Raw genomic sequence first — 16,330 nt, forward strand, 5'->3', positions numbered from 1 at the left:
GATCAGAGGCGATGACCCTGGTGACGATGTTGAGGGCGAGAAACCCAGGAAGAGGGTTCCCGCCAAGGTGATGTGGTATGCTCCTATAATACCACGGTTGAAACGTCTGTTCATGAACAAAAAGCATGCCAAGTCGTTGCGATGGCACAAAGAGGACCGTAAGTCCGACGGGGAGTTGAGACACACCGCTGATGGAACACAATGGAGAAAGATCGACAGAGTGTTCAAAGATTTTGCAGCTGACGCAAGGAACATAAGATTTGGTCTAAGTACTGATGGCATGAATCCTTTTGGCGAGCAGAGCTCCAGCCATAGCACCTGGCCCGTGACTCTATGCATCTACAACCTTCCTCCTTAGTTGTGCATGAAGCGGAAGTTCATTATGATGCCAGTGCTCATCCAAGGTCCAAAGCAACCCGGGAACGACATCGATGTGTACCTAAGGCCATTAGTTGATGAACTTCTACAGTTGTGGGCCAGACCTGGTGTACGTGTCTGGGATGAGCACAAAGGAGAGGAATTTGACCTACGAGCGTTGCTTTTTGTAACCATCAACGATTGGCCTGCTCTCAGTAACCTTTCGGGACAGACAAATAAGGGATACAATGCATGCACGCACTGCTTACATGAGACTGAAAGTGTACGTTTGGTTAATTGTAAGAAGAACGTGTACCTGGGTCATCGTCGATTTCTTCCCCGAAATCATAACGTAAGAAAGAAAGGCAAGCATTTCAACGGCAAGGCAGATCACCGGCCGAAGCCTGCGGAACGTACTGGTGCTGAGATATTTGATATGGTCAAGGATTTGAAAGTCATCTTTGGAAAGGGTCCTGGCGGACAATCAGTTCCGCGGGGAGTTGACGGGCACGCACCCATGTGGAAGAAGAAATCTATATTTTGGGAGCTAGAATATTGGAAAGTCCTAGATGTCCGCTCTGCAATCGACGTGATGCATGTTACGAAGAATATTTGCGTGAACCTGCTAAGCTTGTTGGGCGTGTATGGGAAGACAAATGATACAAAGGAAGCACGGCAGGACCAGCAACTTTTGAAAGACCCAGATGACCGGCATCCGGAATGGTTTCAAGGTCGTGCCAGCTACGCTCTTACCAAAGAAGAGAAGGTCATTTTTTTTGAATGCCTGAGCAGTATGAAGGTCCCGTCTGGCTTCTCGTCGAATATAAAGGGAATAATAAACATGGCGGAGAAAAAGTTCCAAAACCTGAAGTCTCACGACTGCCACGTGATTATGACGCAATTGCTTCCGATTGCTTTGAGGGGCCTCCTACCGGAAAATGTTCGAGTAGCCATTGTGAAGCTATGTGCATTCCTCAATGCAATCTCTCAGAAGGTAATCAATCCAGAAGATCTACCACGGTTACAGAACGATGTGGTCCAATGCATTGTCAGTTTTGAGTTGGTGTTCCCACCATCCTTCTTCGATATTATGACGCACCTCCTGCTCCACCTAGTCGAAGAGATTTCCATTCTCGGTCCTGTATTTCTACACAATATGTTCCCCTTTGAGGGTTCATGGGAGTATTAAAGAAATATGTTCGTAACCGTGCTAGGCCAGAAGGAAGCATCGTCAAGGGCTATGGAAATGAGGAGGTAATTGAGTTCTGTATTGACTATGTTCCTGACCTTAAGCCGATTGGTATTCCTCAATCGCGGCACGAGGGGAGACTAAGTGGAAAAGGCACGATAGGAAGGAAATCCACGATATGTATGGACGGTCATTCTACGACTGAAGCACACCACACAGTTCTGCAAAATTCCAGCTTGGTGGCTCCGTACTTCGAGCAACACAAGAATATTTTACGCTCGGACAACCCGGGGAAGCCTGAATCCTGGATTAGAAAGGCCCACATGGAGACTTTCGGCAGTTGGTTGCGAAAACATTTAATGAATGACAATGATGATGTTGGAGATCAGCTGTACATGTTGGCCAAGAAACCATCTTCGACTATAACGATTTTCCAAGGGTACGAGATAAATGGGAATACATTTTACACCATCGCCCAAGATAAAAAGAGCACCAACCAAAACAGTGGTGTCCGCTTTGATGCAGCAACCGAGAATGGGCGAAAGGTCACATATTATGGTTACATAGAGGAGATATGGGAACTTGACTATGGACCCTCCTTTAAGGTCCCTTTGTTCCGGTGCAAATGGTTCAAGCTAACAGGAGGTGGGGTAAAGGTGGACGAGCAATACGGAATGACAATGGTGGATTTCAACAATCTTGGTTACCTTGACGAACCATTCGTCCTTGCCAAAGATGTCGCTCAGGTTTTTTATTTGAAGGACATGAGTAGCAAACCGAGGAAACGGAAAGATAAGAAAACGATCAGTACATCATGCGATGATCCAAAGCGCCACATTGTTCTTTCAGGGAAAAGAAACATCGTGGGAGTGGAGGACAAGACAGACATGTCAGAAGATTATAATATGTTTGGTGAAATTCCGCCCTTCAAAGTGAACACTGACCCAAGCATTCAGTTAAATGATGAGGATGCTCCATGGATACGGCAAAATCGTAAGCAAGCAGGGACACAAGGGAAGAATTGATATGTAATAATTTATTGTACCAAACTTTGTTGAATGGATCATGTGAATTAAAACGTACGATGGCGAATCCGGATGATTTGTATTTGGTCGATGAACTGAATGATGTATCAAACCTTTTGTCAAACCTTCAAGGGATCGATGAACTGAATTTTTTGATATATTGTTTGTATTTTTAAGATTTTAAAATGAATTAGTTTTATTTTTCTGATTTTTTTGATATATTATTTGTATTTTTAAGATTTTAAAATGAATTAGTTTAATTTTTCTGATTTTTTGATATATTATTTGTATTTTCAAGATTTTAAAATGAATTAGTTTTATTTTTCTAAATTTTTTGATATATTATTTGTATTTTCAAGATTTTAAAATGAATTAGTTTTATTTTTCTGATTTTTCTGATATATTATTTCTATTTTCAAGATTTTAAAATGAATTAGTTTTATTTTTCTGATTTTTTTGATATATAATTGTATTTTTAAGATTTTAAAATGAATTAGTTTTATTTTTCTGATTTTTTTGATATATAATTGTATTTTTAAGATTTTAAAATGAATTAGTTTTATATTTCTGATTTTTTTGATATATAATTGTATTTTTAAGATTTTAAAATGAATTAGTTTTATTTTTCTGATTTTTTTGATATATTATTTGTATTTTCAAGATTTTAAAATGAATTAGTTTTATTTTTCTGATTTTTTGATATATAATTGTATTTTTAAGATTTTAAAATAAATTAGTTTTATTTTATATGAAAAAGGACCTTTAGTCGCGGTTGGGGAGGCGGACCGCGACTAAAGGTACCCTTTAGTCGCGGTTGGTGTCCCCAACCGCGACTAAAGACTCTTTCTGCGCGGGAACGAAAGCGGCGCCAAAACCCTTTAGTCCCGGTTGGGGAGGCGGACCGCGACTAAAGGTACCCTTTAGTCGCGGTTGGTGTCACCAACCGCGACTAAAGGGTACCTTTAGTCGCGGTCCGCCTCCCCAACCGGGACTAAAGCTCTGTCTATATATAGAGCACTTAGCAGTTTCCGCCACCTGCCATTCTCCTCTCGACGCCGAAGCCCTGCCCCGACGCCGATCGACGCCGACGCCGCCAGGCTGCTGCCCCGACGCCGATCGACGCCGACGCCGACGCCCCAGTGAGCTCCGCCGCCCCCCACTTCCCCTGCCCTGCGCGCCGCCGCCCCCGCCCCCAGTGAGCACCGCCGCCGCCCGGCCCTGCCCTGCCCTAGCGCGCCGCCGCCGCCGCCGCCCCTGCCCTGCCCTGCCCCTGCCCGCCGCCCGCCGCCCCTGGCCCTGCCCCTGCCCCTGCCCGCCGTCCGCCGCCCGCTGCCCCTGCCTGCCGTCCTCCGCCTCCCGCCGCCGCCTGCCGTCCAGTAATGGAAGAAGAAGCAAGAAAAAGGAAGAAGAAGAAAGAAAAAGAAAAAGGAAGAAGAAGAAAGAAAAAGGAGGAAGAAGAAGAAACCAAAAAGAAAAAGGAAGAAGAAGAAAGAAAAAGAAAAAGGAAGAAGAAGAAAGAAAAAGGAAATAGAAGAAAACAAAATGAAAACCAAAAAGAAAAACAAAGAAAACAAAACAAAACAAAACCAAATGAAAACCAAAAAGAAAAACAAAGAAAACAAAACAAAACAAAACCAAAAAGAAAAACAAAGAAAACAAAACAAAACAAAACCAAAAGGAAGAAGAAAAGGAAGAAGAAAAGGAAGAAGAAAAGTAAGAAGAAAAGGAAGAAGAAAAGGAAAAAGAAAAGGAAGAATAAAAGGAAGAAGAAAAGGAAAAAGAAAAGGAAAAAAAAGGAAAAAAAAGGAAGAAGAAAAGGAAGAAGAAAAGGAAAAAGAAAAGGAAGAAGAAAAGGAAAAATAAAAGGAAGAAGAAAAGGAAAAACAAAATAAGAAAAGGAAGAAGAAAAGGAAGAAGAAAAGGAAAAATAAAATACTTGGCAGTGCTCAATAATCTTATTTTTTAATTCCTCCTCCTCTATGTCCCCTTAATCTTATTTTTTAATTCCTTTATACTTAAAGAATTTTTACTACATGCAGGAGTGACATATGGCGGACGATAGAGCCAAGCCGCTTAGGGATCCGGAGGCTGAACGTTATTTAATGGGCATCATCAACAACGAGATTCCTTATGTGCCGGGCTCAGAATATGAGCAAGAAGAGGATGTAGTCTCTTCTTCTCTGAACCTTGACGGTGATCAAGAAGGCGATAATCAAGAAGGTGAAGGAACGGACATTGTCGACGGAGGTCAACCATCAACAAACGATGATCTCGAATTGCAAGTAGCAACCACCTCCGGCGAGGTATATATATACATTGAGCCTCTCGTGATACAAACTTACTGAAATGTGAATACATATGTATTAACGCGCGCGACTCTCTTTCTTTTTTTAGCCCTCGGCCGGATCGAGTACGACAAAGCGTGGCAAATCCAAGGCGATGAAAACAGGAGAAACATATGCCATTGAGTTTGTCAGTGAAACCAGCAAGCCCCTACAGCACACCTCAAAGTTTATCAACCAATGCGGAGTCGTTGTTAGAGACAACGTCCCGATCACCGTCCAGGAATGGAAGGAGCCAAAGAAGGCACGTCTTGGTTTCAGTTTTGTCGACAAGAGAACGAAAAAGGATTGCTGGAGAAAGCTTATGGAACATTTCATTCTACCTCCGGAATACAACAAAGTCGATGAATTCGGTAACGAGGTTCCGGGTGGACGTGAGAGGAGGAGGCTAGTTAAAGAGTTCGCTCTTCAGAAGATGGGCGAAGCATTCCGGAACTTCAAGAAAAATTTAACCCGTGACTATGTCAACAAGGGCAAGACTCCGGATTTCAATGGACAACATGAGAAACTGAAAGATGATTGGCCAGAATTTGTGAGGCAAAAGCAATCAGAGCATTTCAAGGAAATATCGAAAAAAATAAGGATAATGCGAGTAAGAAAAAGTTCCATCATATTATGGGGCCAGGAGGATACCGCCTTTCGGAGCCTAGGTGGCAGAAGATGGAGGAGGACTTGAGGGTGCGAGGAATCCCTCTAGGTACAGAGGGATGGGACCCAAGGGCCAAAAGCTGGTGGTACGGGCATGGGGGATCGCTAGACCCGGAGACAGGGGTGTGTGTTCACCGGCAGAGACAGTTTGCTCCCACCCAAGCCCTTATTGACGCAATGACCCAAGCTCAAGAGGGCTTGATCAAGTTCAACAGAGAGAAAGACGCACTGACAACAGCCCTCGGGAATGATGAACACGGAGGACGTGTACGAGGCAAAGGCAAAGTTCCGTGGAAAGTAGGGTTTTCCCAGGACAATGACCCGTACTGTTACAGAAGCCGTAAGAGAAAGACGGACCGGGATGCAGATCTTATGGCGAAGTTTGCATCGGAACTCCATGAGTTGAAGCAGACCGTGCATGAACTAGTAAAAGAAAAATCGGCTGCAGGGCCGCATGAAGATCATGAAGCGGATCGCGGAAGCCAGCAGCGGAGAAGCAGTGTGGCTTCCACGGATGCCCCGCCTGGTGCTAGTGCACCGATGATCGAGATTCATGCACCGGAGCCTCACTACCCCGTGGATGATGTAAAGGAGATGAAAGAATGTGATCTGCATTCTCCCGTGGGGAACGTTTCCACGAAGGTAGCTAGCGGCAGTGCTTTACCCTGTACACCTGGAGCACTCCACCACAACAACCCCATTGCATATGGCTATGCTCGTGTCACGGTGGAAGACATAGTCCAAGGGTTTGAGGACCTGGAGATTGACAAAGCTACACCCGAAGGGGAGAGAAGACTTGGAGATGTCAAGCGCCAGATCATTCTATGGAAAAAGAAGTACATAGTGTTTCCAGGCGAGGCGCCAAGGCTAGCAAGTCCACCCCCCTCCGATGGTGGTGGTGGTGGCGGTGGTGGCGGCGGTGGTGGTCGTGGTGGTTCACCTACACCTCCTTCACGCCATTCGACGCCGTCCCCCGATCCACAACCTCCGGCGGGTACGACGCCCCCAATCCTCCTTCGGCGGGTACGACGCCCCCCAATCCACCTCCGGCGAAGAAGCAGAAGCAGACGGACAGCAAGGAAACCCGCTCCTGGACTATTAACCCGGACCCTTATGTACCTAAGACCACAAGGGTACCGGAGCCATCACTGAAGCCTCTCCTCCCAAGGCCTTGGGAACTTAGTGAAGCTGAAACCAAATTGGCCGCGTCTGCTGATTATGAGAAATGGAAGGCGGATATGAAGGCGATAAAAGAGCCTGAGCCCAAGCAAGTATTCACTGAGAAGAAAAAGAAGTGGGCTAAGGATTTTTTGACGACACCGTCCCAAGCCGAGCTGAATATGCCTGATGACTATGGACATGAACTTCGTAGGCAAGCAAAAATATTGAAGGAGGAGAAAGAAGAAAGTAAAAAAAGCGGGAAACAAGTTGACCATCTCGGGATGCAGAAGAAACAATCGATCCCCCCGCTCATAGTGAAAGACGGTCCGGAAGAGGACCCCGAGATCATAGCAGCTGCGGCAGCACTTGGATTGACTGTAGCGAGTGCCATGAAACAAGCGTCCGAGATGGGTTTGACTCTTCGTGCCTTCTTAGGCCTTGAGGATGCGCTAGTATGTGTGATAGCATTACAATATCTGCGGAATGGGCCTCTCGTCGAGCCTGCGTGGGAAAAGAGTCTACCACCACAAATGCGAAATCTGCTACGTTGGTACAAGCAATTCATAACATGGGCCGACAAAGAATATGTTTATGCGGATGTTACAGAGGAGCATCACACCAAACGGTACTCTGTACAAGTTCATATGAGTGAATTGTTCCAGCTGTTCAATCTGCGCGACCTCGACAAATCTATGCTGAGTTGCTACGTTCTGTAAGTGATTTATTTCTACCTCATCTCGTTCTTCATTGCCTGCACTATATATATATATATTGTCCTAACTATATTGTTGCGTACGCTATTATGCAGATTGAAGATTTGGGAATGCAAAATAAGAAACATCCATGATGTTGGGTTCATTGACCCACATATCGTTAATGGACATGTGTTACAACATCACCCCGAAGACGTGGAGAAAGACTTGTACAAGTTTCTTAGAAAGCATCAACTCAAAAGTCATATTCTATTTCCTTACCATTTTGGGTGAGTGTTTCTCTCTTGTGCCCATTCTCTTTTGTTTACTCCATGCATGGTATGTCTAATCGATGAGTTATGCATGATTGTGCATGTAACGTGTCCGCAGGTTCCACTGGATTCTGCTAAATATTGAACTTCACACCTCCAGAGTTCTAATCATGGACTCTATGGATTCGGATCCAAAGCGTTGGGCCGACATGAGAAAAATGCTGCAAAAGTAATTATTTTCAATCATTTGAGCTCTATATCGATCGGTCTCTTTCGTTCATTTCCTAATATCAAGTAACTAATAACTCCCTTGTTCATTTAATTTTCTTTTGCCCTGTAGGGTTTGGAGACGGTTCTCAAAAGAAATTGTCGGTGAATTCAAACATGAGCTAGATTTTAGAAGGTTAGTTAATGTGGATAAGCAGCCACCGGGGACCAATCTATGTGGATACTATGTTTGTGAGAACATCCGGAGACACACCTCTGAGCGGAAGGCATCGGATAGCGTGCGGAAGGCGGCGGATAACTTGCGGAGGAGGCTTAGTCCAGAAGCTCGCTTCCGACCAATTCAAGATGAATTAGCAGGATTTTTCATGAGGGAAGTCATCAATCCTAAAGGAGAACACTATACCGAAGACGAAGAAATTTATATGCATACCCGAGATTGAAACTTGTTCGAAGTTGTATATGGTCATCCATCCTAATTGTGTATGGAAACTTGTTCGAAGTTGTATATGGTCACCCGAGATTGAATATATATTATATATTCCTCTTGAATTCTTCTTGTTTGAAATTTCATATGCATGTATATAGTAGCGTAGAATATGTGTACTGAAACTTCATCAAAATTAAAATAAAACACAAAATAAAATATAAAAGAAATAAAACACTACAAATTAAAAAGAAACCAGGTTTAGGGGGGCTAAAACCCTAAACCTGCGGAGGAGGGCTTTAGTCCCGGTTAGCCACGAGAACCGGGACTAAAGGTCCTCCGCCCCGACGGACCCCTGGCGCCCATGTGGACGGGCCTTTAGTCCCGGTTAGCCACGAGAACCGGGACTAAAGCCTTTAGTCGCGGTTCGTAAGAGGCGCGACTAAAGGGGGGTCTTTAGTCGCGCATATTTAGTCCCGGTTGCACAGCCGGGACTAAAGGCCTTTGCGAACCGGGACTAAAGACCTTTTTTCTACCAGTGGTGGGAGCCAACAAAGAGAAAAACGCGTTGCATGATCGATGCAGTTGGATGAATCTCTACACCATGTCAATGCTCGAAGATTATCTGCGCATGAGCTAGACGTGTCGCTGGTAAGTTGGTCGACCACTGTGTCTTGCAATCTTGCTGATCCTTACTGCTTGGGATTACACGCGCGTTCCGGCGAAGCAGAATGAGGCGGTGTGCCCGTCTGCTCGTAGTCTTCACAAGACATGCAATTTTTGTGAGTACAATTTTTCAAGTTGGGAGTTCGGCCCATGACATCTTAATTTTAACGAGAAAGCTACAATAAATCTAACTTCGGATTTTTAGACATCTCAGGAGTACATGCTGGTTGACGTTCGATTAGCGCACGAATCGCAGGGGACAACAAACACGTCAGCATACAAAAACGTTGGTTGAAATTGAGCTGCGGCACAAACGCAATCTTCTTCCCCCGTGCTTCTATGAATCCCCATCCCCATTTTCTTGACGCTGCCCCATCTCGCTTCCTCCGGGGTCGGCCTCGCCTTCTCCAGGGTCGCCGCCCATTTCTTTGGTCCACCCTCTTGCTCACCGGTGCGGTGAGGGCGGCCTCACCCTTCACCAGGGGCGCGAGCACGGCGAGCCCGCTCGAGCCGAGGAAACGTACAATGACCGTGCGCGCCCCGGTTGAGGAAGTGGACGTGAGGCCGCGATGCTAGCCATCAAGACGCAACGACTCATGGTCCTCGCGGGCACACAAGTTGACGCGTGACAAGATCCCATCGAGCATGTCAATGGCGACAAGGCTGAGGAGGGAAGCTGGAGTGCCATACCTTGGCCTCCCCCTGTCTATCCACCGCCTCAGGAAGATCGGTCTCTAGTATCCCGTGGACAAGGCCGCATGGAAGCTCGTCCCTTGGCAGAGGCATTTCACAACACCGGCAGGTAGGACAATCCTTGTCAAGCCTGTGCTCACGTCTTTGGCAACCTACCACATCACAACTTTAGTCCCTCCTGTGAGCAACATTTGTGATTTTGAGAAGATCGAGAGGGCCTTCCTTTGGGCTAGCTCTGACAAGGTTTCTGGTGGCCAATGCAAAGTTAGTTGGAGCTTGGTATGTAGACATAAGAGGCTTGGTCGACTGGGAGTGCTCGACCTCCGCAAATATGCTCGAGCTCTGTACTCGAGATGGGTCTGGTATGAGTGGAAGGAGCTCATAGAGCTTGGGTCAATCTAGGCAAACCTTGCGACATCACCGACATGGATCTCTTTTACACGGCTACCACCATCACCATCGGGAACAACTCCATGGCCAAGTTCTGGCACTCATCCTAGCTGGGTGGAAACCGAAAGATATTGCTCCCTCCATATTCCTCATCTCAAAGAGAAGAATTCAGCGGTGCATGGTGCCCTACGAGACCTCTCTTGGATTGCTAGGATCGACATGTCAAGCGGTCTGTCCATCAACCATATTGAGCAGGTCTACACTTTATGACCAAAGCTTGAGCTTATCCATCTCCCGGAGGATGTTCCCGAAGCTATTACTTGGAACCTCACCACCAAACGGGGTGTATTCGGTGGCCTCCGCATATAAGGTGCAATTCAAGGGGCCATCTCCACCTCCATGGTGCCGGTGGCTTGGGGCATTTGGGCACCACCCAAGTGCAAATTCTTTGTGTGGCTTGTCATCAAGAACGATGTTTGAACAGTGGACCGCCTTCAGATGCGGGGCTGGCTCAACTTTGGCCTCTGTCAACTTTGCAAAAGAGAGCCAGAGTCCGCAACACACATTCTCTTGAAGTGCAGATACTCCCACCAAGTCTGATCGGCCATCAAGTTAGCTTGATGCTCCGGAGTTGGATATTGCGAGCTGGGAAGGCATCCGCACGGTCAAAGCTTGGTGGGCAGCGACGATCCTTCGACATGGCCACAGGAGAAAGGCCATCTCCTCGCTTTCATGCTTCTCACTAGGGAGGCGTGGAAGGAAAGAAATGCAACAGTTTTTTAACAAACTCGTAAATTTGCTGGGTTGTTTCAACCATGGCAAACTATGTTGCATTTTTTGCCATGTTAACAATTTTCATATGTTGTTATTACTTGTGCATGGCAAAATAAAGAGAAAATGTTCTCACACAAAACATGGCAATTTTTGTAAAACGACATGACAATTTTTTGGCAAAACCACAAGGCAATTTTTTGGAGGATTTGAAGTTCTCTGTTCCATAAATATGTAAATGGTTACGTAACTTGCAAAATTCGGGGGGGGGGGGGGGGGGGGGGGATGGTTTGATCATATGTTTATTTTGGCGACATGGTTATCGGATGTGGAGGCGCGCGCGTAACAACTTAATTAACTTGTCAGACCGCTACATTATCACTACTCCGTTCCTGCTTTCTGTTGACGGTGCAATCGAGCCGATCGATCAACCAGATGGATCCGCGTGAAGTTCCTGACGTGCAAAAAGACCACGGCATCTGCAACGAGATGCGGTGTCAAGACGTGCCAAAGCGTAGTAGGCTGGGCCAGCGTCGACGCGGTGCGTGTTGGACGAAAGCCCGATATGTATAAGGCAGCGCAATACGTGCTCAGGTGGCCCCTGTGCCATACATATACGGAAGCCAATCGATGCATCATGCATGCATTTCCATGACCTTGACATCTCTCTCGTGAGCTTTTGTGCCTTTTATTTTTCTTCTTCGGGGTAAAGCAACTCTATTAGTAGCACTTAAACAACAAGCAGGCATTACAATCCTGGAGTGATATACTGTCAGCAATTGTTGTGTCACGGCGAAGCGTGTGATACGAAGGCGAAGTACCAATGAAAATCTACAAACATGTCTCGTAGGCCGCCGGATGGACAACAAACGATACGGATCGAAGGTGGGATCCTTTTGTCTCAAGGCAAGTTTGCAGGCTTTGACCAAAACACAAATTTCAATTACAGTTTTGCTAACTCTCCGTCGACCTATACTTCGTTATGTCTCAGTCGATACTATATTCCTTTGATCTTACATGAAGATTCTACAAAAAAAATCTTTTCAGTTTTTCTTTCTTCTTCTTCTTATGTATATACTACTCACTTGATTGAGACTCAATCGACTGAGACCTAAACACACCCTTTCAATTAACTTGAAGTGGAGATAGTGCGTATAGCGCAAATTCAATAAATAAATCATAAGCGCGTAAGTACTCCTAGCCAAGCTAGCTCTCAATCATTATCCAAAAAAAAAAACACTAGCTCTCCATACTTGCATCTACATGCAACCAACCACATACTAGATTACTAGTACAGAAGAAATGAACAGAAAGTAACAATGCACAACAACAAGCAACTGTCAAACAGCTCCTGCATGCTACTCGTCGCCAAATTAAGAAGATGGAGGGAGAAACACACAAACCGGCCGGAGATTATTTATTACAAAACATATAATATGGGTACGTGCGGGGCTAGAGAAACCATAGATCGAGTAGCTAGTAGTAGAGTTTCATTAAGCATAGAGACCATGCAATGTCTGGCGCTAATGCATACATATCGTACCAATACCATGCTGCTTGCCGGTGATTAACTTCCTTAGACAACTACTACGTACTCCCACAAAGTTAGTACAAAATTGGGTCATCTATTTTAGAACGGAGGGAGTACATGCTTAGCTTGCACATCTCCAGGGGATAGGAGGCTCTGGACCGGATCTTGAGCTCAGACCGCCGCGCCGCCAGCGCCAGCACCTGCGCCTTCCGCTCCGTGGTTTCCGGCGCCGGCTCCGCCCTGCGGGGGGTTCCGGCAAGCCCGTATCCCACGGATCATGATGCGGCCGGTGAGGTTGAGGATCCCCCCAATGACCGCGAGAGCAGGGATGGCCAGCACGCCGCAACCAAAACCCGCCAAAAATCCCTCGCCGTACGGCGTCATGGCTCAGTTAGTGGCTGGAATTGAGCGGAGAGTGTGATCGATGGATGCGGAGGTGAAGTGGAGGCCGCCCGGGGTGGAAGAAAGGAGGATTATAAAGACGATTAAGAGCGGGGAATCTCTCTTTCTCACTCACGCAATGACGCTGGAATTTTCCGCCTGTCCCAAATGAGGAAAACGCGGCTAGCTTGCGTGTGCAGGCTGGGCTGGCTACTTTGGCACCGATAAGGTAACTTGCATTGATGCGGCAGCACATGTGATCGACCGAGTGCAACGCCCCGCTCTGCTCGATCGAGATAGGCGGATGCTGATGCACCGGCCGGCGCCCTCTGCAAAGGAAACCAGTACACGCTGCACGCTGCATGGCAACATCATAAACCACCCCCCTACTCTAGTCGCCCGCGATCTAGATCGGGGCGTTACACGTTACGCCGTAGAACGCATGAAATAACCCACACATGCAATTAGCTATAGTTTGCAAGGGTGACTGCTGTCGTCTCGTCTCCTCACGTCTCGACGACCCTTCGGCCCTCTGTCATTTAGGATTTAGTTTGTGTGTGTGTGTGTGTGTGAGATGAACTCTCCGGCGAAGTCCTGACTATCTTTAATGTAGCGGGAGCATGTTTAATCTAAGCTTTTAAATTTGCAACTCCATTTATGGTATCTGTTCTGCACTGGGCAAAAAGTGGCCTCAAAATCTATTTAGGGCGAACCGTAAATCGATTTTGCGGACCGAGATTATAGCGGCTCTGCTAGAGATGCTCTTAGGCCGGCATCTCAAATGCCGGCCTAAAAAACAAACATAGTTTTTGCCCGTGGACACTTCCGGGCGCGTCCACCGATGGTGATACAGGAATCAGTCATCCAACACTCGCAGTAAACCTTCATCCACAATGCAAGCAGATTAAGACATAATTCTTGCAAAGATGACGGAATTCATGCAAACAGATATAAGTTTGAAATACTTTACATAAACCGAATGATATTTCGTCCATTCAATTAAAACATAAACTAACTTGTACTGGACGGTAACCTTGTAGGCCTATCCAGGATGGCTGGCGGAACCTCCGTCGCCGCTTGTGCCATCATCGTCATCATCGGAGTGGTTCGTCCACCGGCGGACGCCCTTCCGCCGTGCCCGACAACCGCATGGCGCTCGCGGATGGGGTGCTCAACTTTCTCCTAAACCATGCAGAGGGCCACCTCGAGCAACGCCGGCCATAGCCAAGGAGCCCTACCCTTGCCCCCGCCGGCGGTGGCCGAGGTGTCGCCGAGCGTCCAGTCGTCCTCGATCTTGGCGAGCTCCCTGTCGAGGCGGCACAATCTCCGCGCGGATGTCTCCTTGGTGGTCACTGACCGGTCGCGGGCCCACGTTGTTGGGTTCCACGTGGACCCAGGCAGGTGCGACATCGGATTTTGCGAACTCGCTCCCTCCATGCCACTTTCTCCTCCACGGACATGATGCTCCGCGACAAGGTGCCGCCACCGCTGCCAAGGTAGTGGAGGAGGCGCCCACACATCTTCGTGCTTGGCATGGGAAACTCTTCCATCACAGCCTTGCCGGGATAGCCGTGAAGCGGCGGCGATGCCGGCTGCTCCACCACGCGCCGTCCGATTTGGATGCCGCGGTTGCGCGTAGGTCGCGACGCCGACTCCTGCTTGATGCTGGCTTGTAGCGACGATTGCAGGGCTGGAACGCGGTACCGGAGGGGAATCGATCATGAGCTTCAAGTGCGCCTAGTAATCTTCGTTCGTGATCGCCGCCTTCGCGAGGAGGTGTGGTTCCCGCTCCTCCTCCTCCTCGTCGGAGGAGATGCTGATCTCTGTCTTCTCGAAGGAGGCGATCGCCATGGAGTTCGATGGATTCGGAGAGCGATGGCTGTGGCGCCAAGATACGGATCCAGAAGGAGATCAAGAGCCGCCTCCTGCCAGCGCGGAGAACCATCACTTAGGCATCGTCCAATGGGCGGAGAGGAGAGGATGCGTGTTGAGCAGAGAGAAGAGGATGGGTGGTGAGCGTAGATGAGAGCATGTGCGGTGTGGTGTCAACGGTGTCGTGGCCGTGTTTAAATAGGCGAGGCCAGGCGAACATATGGGCAGCCCACTTCAATACGGCGCAAAAGTAGTCTTCTCGGTAGCCGCGTCAAAATTGAAGCGCCGCCGCCCGCTGGTCTGGCTGCGTCACTCTGATCGACATCAATGCCGTGTAAAGTCATGTTTGTTCTGAACCGGCCTGACCGGAATGAATGTGTGGCGTTCGCTTCGCACAAATAGGATTTATGGTCGGTCGGATGTCTGCATACCTCCCCCGATTTGCGCCCGGTTTGTGGGATTTCGGGGACATGCCCGCGGCTCCGGTCGACAGATTAGCGGATAGGAGCTTCTCTCAACATGTGTAGGCGATGCACAAAAAGGAAAAGGGAACCATGAATCCATGATGGGCATCATACTCATCATGGTAATTTTACGCCATTTTTCTTTTCATATTCATGATGGCAAATTTCTTATATTTTTTGTCTGCCTACACTTTTCACATGGCAAATTTTATTATGCATGTTTTAGTTTCGTAACATACTAAACGTCGCATTTTTGTGTGTCTATAAGTAAGCAAGTTTTTTTTAACGTACAGTCCTCGGTCCGGAGCACCCACGCACACACGACGCCATCCTTGGTACCGATCGAGTTTTCTCATGGTTCATTGGCGTACTCTGGGAAAAAAAAATCCGGAGACCAATGGAAAATGGCACTCCATGCAGCCGTTGACCGATGTCAAAGTAAACTACGTGGCACTTCCATTCTTCCCGCGCATGCTAGCTAGATGCAATGCGTAGACCATGAGAGCGTGATTTCGCAATATATATAGACCAAGTATCACTGTTTCTCCAGTTTAGAAAAGACCAGGAGAGCGTAAACCAGCTCCACTCTGTTTAGAAAAGAAGATAACACATTCTCAAAAAAAGAAGAAAAAAAGAAGATAACGCTTTCGTCTTGATCCAAGGCAAGTTTGCAGGTTTTAACCGAAGAACTCAACTTGAATTAACTTGAAGTGGAGCTACGGCCAACCTTTGCTCCCAAGTACGTACTCCATCGATCCTGCATGCTATTTGTCGCCAATGAAGATGGAGGGAGAAACACACGAACCGGCCGGCGATTATTACAAACATACTTCCTCCGTTTCTAACCTTACAAGTCTTTTTAGATTCCATTATAAACTAGGGTACATATGGAGCAAAATAGTGAATTTATACTCTAAAATATGTCTATATATATTCGTATATAATTTGTAGCGGAATCTCAGAAAAAACTTATAGTATTTAAGAACGAAGGGAGTAATATGCATGCGTCCGTGCGGTCAACACATAGCTAGAGAGAAACTCTAAAGTACAGTTCGAATATATCATCATCATCACACTCGTCATTAACAAGTCAACGAGGACCATGCCTTCTGCTAATGCATACTGCGACATACCCAGCTGCTAATCAAATTTACAGCGAGACCTTGATGGCCACACACACGCAACGCCCAACTTGCACAACAACAATGCCACACACGCCCCGCG

Source organism: Aegilops tauschii, chromosome 2, assembly GCF_002575655.3.
Source record: "Aegilops tauschii subsp. strangulata cultivar AL8/78 chromosome 2, Aet v6.0, whole genome shotgun sequence".
Lineage (NCBI taxonomy): Eukaryota > Viridiplantae > Streptophyta > Magnoliopsida > Poales > Poaceae > Aegilops > Aegilops tauschii.